This window comes from Megalopta genalis, unplaced genomic scaffold, assembly GCF_051020955.1.
Source record: "Megalopta genalis isolate 19385.01 unplaced genomic scaffold, iyMegGena1_principal scaffold0053, whole genome shotgun sequence".
Classification (NCBI taxonomy): Eukaryota; Metazoa; Arthropoda; class Insecta; order Hymenoptera; family Halictidae; genus Megalopta; species Megalopta genalis.
This window is the reverse complement of record NW_027476122.1, coordinates 533596-539407: the sequence shown is the minus strand read 5'-3', so window position 1 is coordinate 539407 and position 5812 is coordinate 533596.

The following is a 5812-nucleotide window of genomic DNA, read 5'->3' as shown; positions in this document are numbered from 1 at the left end:
TTATAGCGAAACAAAGAAAAACAAGCAAAACAATATAGAAAACGATAATCATTAACGCGAAACAAAGAAAAACAAGGTAAAACGACGTGAAAAACATAAATCATATATGCGAAACAAAGTAAAACAACGTCACACAACGTAAAGCTATGTAAAACAAAATAAAACAACGTAAAGCAATGATAGAACAACGTAATACTGTTTTAAACAACATCTTGAGACAACGTAAAACAACGTAAAGCAAGGTAAAACAACGTAAAACAACGTAAAACAACGTAGAAATAAAGTAAAGCAACGTTAGATAATGTAAAAATAATTAAACGTCGTAAAAGCATACTGTAGCAACGTAGACCTACGTAATACTGTTTTAAACAACAACGTGAGACAACGTAAAACAACGTAAAGAAAGGTAAAATAACGTAAAACAACGATAAAAAAAGTAAAACAACGTAAAATAATGTAAAAAAACGTAAAACAACGTAAAAACAATGTACAACAACGTAAAATAACGTAAAACATAGAACAACGTAAAAGCAATGTATAACAACGTAAAACACAACAATATGGTTTTAAAAACAACGCCAAACAAAGAAAACAACGTAAATCATCGTAAAACAACGAAAATCATGAATGCGAAACAAAGTAAAAGTACGAAACACAACATAAACCAATGTAAAACAGTATAAAAGAACGTAAAAACAATGTATAACAACGTAGAACAACGTAATACTGTTTTAAACAACAACGTGAGACAACGTAAAACAACGAAAAGCAAGGCAAAACAAAGTAAAACAACGTAAAAACAATGTCAATCAACGTAAAACAACGTTTGTTAACATAGCGAAACAAAGAGAGACATGGTAAAATACCGAGAAAAAACATAAACCATATATGCGAAACAAAGCAAAACAACGTAACACAACGTGAAGCTATGTAAAACAAAATAAAACAACGAAAAACAATGTATAACAACGTAAACCAAAGCTATACTCTTTTAAAAACAACGCCAAACAAAGAAAACAACGTAAATCATTGTAAAACAACGTAAATCATGAATACGAAACAAAGTAAAAGAACGTAACACAACATAAACCAATGTAAAACAGTATAAGTCGACGTAAAAACAATGTATAACAACGTAGAACAACGTAATACTATTTAAAAAACAACGTGAGACAACTTAAAACAACGTATAGCAAGGTAAAGCAACGTAAACCAATATAAAATCAAAGTAAAATAATGTAAATCATCAATGCGAAACAAAAAAAACAACTTGACGCAACGTACAGCAACGTAAAACAATATAAAACAACCTAAAAACAAAGCATAAGAACGCAGAAGAACATAAAACTGTAATAAATAACAACGTGAGACAAGGCGAAATAACGTAAAGCAAAGTAAAACACGTAAAATAACGTAAATGATGAATGCGAAACGAAGTGAAACAACGTAAAGGTGGAGGTTGGTAAGGTGGATGGAGGTAACAGGTGGAGGTAGAGATAGAGATAGAGGCACATACGTAGCGGTAGAGGTAGAGGTACATGCGTAGAGGTAGCGTTTGAGGTACATGCGTAGAGGTAGAGGTACATGCGTCGGTTTAGAGTTAGAGGTACATGCGTAGAAGTAGAGTTAGAGGTACAGGCGTAGAAGTAGAGGTAGTTGTACAGGTGTATAGGTAGAGGTATAGGCATAGAGGTAGTGGTAGAGGTAGAGGTACAGCCGTAGCGGTAGAGGTAGAGTAGAGATAGACGTAGAGGTAGAGGTAGAGCTAGAGGTAGAGGTAGAGGTAAACGTACAGACGTAGAGGTAGAGGTAGAGGTACCGGGCGCAAGGGTAGAGGTAGATGTATAGGTAGTGGTACAGGCGTAGAAGTAGAGGTACAGGTACATGCGTAGGGGTAGAGTTAGATGTACATGCGTAGAGGTAGAGGTAGAGGTACTTGCGTAGAGATAGTGGTACGTGCGTCGGGTTAGAGTTAGGGGTACATGCGTCGGGGTAGAGTAAGAGGTACATGTGTAGAGGTAGTGGTAGAGTTACATGCGTAGAGGTAGAAGTAGAGGTACATGCACAGAGCTCGAGGTAGAGGTAGAGGTAGTGGTAGACGCACATACGTAGAGTAGAGGTAGAGGTACCAGGCGCAAGGGTAGAGATAGAGATGGAGTTAGAGGTATAGGTGTAGAGGTAGAGGTACGTGCGTCGGGGTAGAGTTAGAGGTACATGCGTCGGTAGAGGTACATGCGTACAGGTAGAGATAGAGGTTCATGTACTCTACCACTACGCCTCTACCTCTACCTCTTTGCATGTACCTCTACATCTACCTCTACGCTTGTATCTCTATCTTCTCCTCTACGCATGTACATCTACCCGTCCAAGTTGAACGTAAATGGCTTTTACAGAGCCCCGACGGCACAGACGACGACGACGGAAATGTTGCACGATACTATTTTCTCTGATGCAAAGTGTCTTTACCTTATGTTCTTCCTGCTGCACGTTTATTTCTTTGCTCTCTGCTTTTTAAAGAAATCTGTTGTTTTCTGCTCGTTTACTTTTGCCTGAGTGGTCCTTACCTTAGCGACACTGTGAGTGACACGTCCCTTAAAATTCTCCCTTGAATTTTGCTCCAGTTTTCAATGGGAAACGTTGTGTTGCCCGCGACTTCCGATTTGTTTAACCATGGTGTTTCCTCCGTGCCGCAGGAATGTTACCCCGGAACTTTGTAATATTGAATGTATGCTTTATCCCGCTTCATTTTCCCCACCAGGGATTTCGCCCGACTGCATACCTTCAATTCTCATGTACTCCGTCCAGGTTTCTGTTGTTAAAAGCAAATATAGCAGGAAAGTTAAGTGATACTTGAATTTGAGAGGGTTGAAACTACCCTCTGGAATGTGCGGCGTCTCGAAAATTATCTTCGAAACTAATTAGATTCTTATGTTTAGTTGTTTTTGTAGTTGTAATGTTTCCATTTTCAATTACACAACGCTATACTTACTGAGTATACTAATCCGACCAAAAATTATATGCAAGATTTTACGAAATCTCCGTATTCGACTCTACAGCTTCCAAGAGCGATTATCGTAGACACGAGAAAGCAAAATTTTTTGGTTTATCGTTTCGATTGTTGCGTCTGACTTCTGAAACACTATCAGATAGAGGCGGTCATTCCTACGATTTACGCGTTGCGGAGATTCCAAGAATAGCGAACATCCGGACGGTGTCACTTTAATGCCAACGGTTTCGGAAGTCCATTATTCATTTACGCCATCCTTCGATTAATTATTATCCTGATAAACGTCACCCGGTGCGCAATCCGCCGATAAATCGTTATTCCGCAAACGGGCGCAACCGATGAAACGAGCAATTGATCTCGCCAACATCACGCGAGATAATTGACCCGACGACAATTTTTTTACCGGAGATCAACGATTATACTGGATCGAGCATATTGCTACTTTGTTTGATATGCAAACCGAGCCGTTATTCGCTTACAACTATCCGAACAATTCGATTATAAATGGTTAATACATGTGAGCTTAATTGAACGAAGCGCCATTAAATAAATAGAAAAAAATATTGGCGAAAGACGCCGTTAAATGCACGCAATAAATTATCACCATATCTTCATTTGCTATTAGTTTATTAAGATTTCGCGTATTTCTGTAAACCCTCTGTTCGCTCGAATTTTTTGCACCACTATACAAGAACTGGAAACTCGAAAATAGGAAATATGAATCTCTAGATGCAAAATAATGACGAAACTACAATGTTATTTTCTCGTGTTTTTTAATAATACCGATTGCCTTTTACCATCGTATTATTAAAGCTGTTTAAAAAAGCAGCCTTAAAAATAACTCCGCGCAGAAAATTCGAAATAATTCCAAGGGAACTACGAAATTGAAAATTGTCTAAATTTTCCCAAAAATTTGCACCAACAACTATTTTCGTACATTTTTTCCACATCAGGAAATAACACAGATAAATCGCAGAGCGCGAAAACAGAAATTTGTCAAGCGACAATGGGTATAAAATGTAATTTGTCATTTTCGTGCAAAGCTGCAAATGAAATCGTATAGAACGACTCACAGGCCTAGTTAAAATCCGTATTCAATTGAGCAATATGAAGGGATTCTGGGAAAAATTCTATTCAGAATTTTCCACTTATTTCTCCACGTTGGTTCGCTACTGTTCTCGTATATATTGTTCATTATGGTATTTACCCGGCCCACATTCGCGGAACCGTTGTCAATACGTTTAATATATTTGTGCGAGCGGAGCTGTTATTGTTGAACCGGCTTTTAGCGCTAATAAAAATATTTTCTGCAACCGATACGTTGATAATTAATTTTGCAAATGCACGGTTTGTTTCATCGAATGTTTTTCCAGAGGTTTGCCAGAGATGAGCAGTACAAGGTGGCTCAAGCGTTTCATTTTATTGCAATATTTTAATTTTGCAATATTTTAATATTGCGTTTACTAATTCATCAATTTGTAATGTGAAATTCTTCTAAATTGTACAAGTTCAAGAATAATTTACTTTATTGTTCTTTGCCTGCTTTATATCATGGTGAACTATTAATAATAATTATATACACAAGTAACGTACTAAAATATAAGTGTGGATCTGTGGCATCAACAATAATAAAAACAGACACTCACCATCTTAGCTTGATCTCTGAAATCACGTTTTAATACTAAATCTATCAAACCCTGATCATAGTAATAATAATCGGTTTCTCACTTTTCCTTTTAAAAACGTAGAAAATCTATTTTACTTTCGCAGAAAATAATTAACTAAATTTTCTTTAGTAAGTTTAAATAAATGCAGTAATGTCATTTTTTTAAATAACGCAGGTCAGTCACTTCGAGTGCTCTATGTAGTGTGAATAATTTCCGAACTAACATGGTTCTCGGTCATCGACCCATAGACAGTATTCTCGCTTCGTTTTCACGAGACACCCTATATGAACAGTCGTCGTTTGTAAGACAGGATACACGTGACGTGTAGGCTCTAATGTAGCACTCGTAAAAAACATTGTAAAAGTGTGTCAAGTTGTAATGACTTTCCGGATCTGCAACCGCGGCGAGATATACCGTTTCGCAAGTGATCATCAACCGTTGCCAGGTTGACGTCGATTTTTAATGAAAAGCGGTAACGCGAATTCCGGGATCCCCGCGTTCGTCAAACACACAGACTTTTATTTGGTCACGTTTCGAGGACCGGAGCCGTCGAACTTTCGCTGACGGTTGCAGTTTCCGCGAAATTTCGGAACGTAAATCTGTTCCCGCGCGCACGCGATGGGGAGTTCCGAGACGAGATGGGAACTTCGCCGGCTGAACTTTGATGTACGAACTATGAACAGCCTAATTTCGGTATCAGAATACACACTTTCAAATGCAAATCCCTTTCGATATTCGTTTCCTCGGGTGAACATCTTGATTGTAAATTTTACGGTATCTTCGGCGAACTGAACGTGATCCCGCCACCGCCTCCAACAAAAACTGTTTGCCGGGACCAAGTAGCTGAGAAAGTCAGTCAAGAGATACGCTGTGTGTGGTTTTAGTGTAATTTAGAGCGTGCTGGGCTCGCTCGATTCGTGTTCTTGAAAACAAAAGGAACGAATCGGAATGAAAGAACGCTTCTGCGTGACGTCACTAGTTCATTTAGGTGTAGGTTAACGTACAACTTGTACAGTTACGAGCAGCAATAGTTAACTAACAAACTCACTAGAAAGTATAAACAATGATACATTGGAAACAAGGATCAATTGCAATCAAGGATTAATTAAATATTACACATACATGTGAAAGGAAGAAC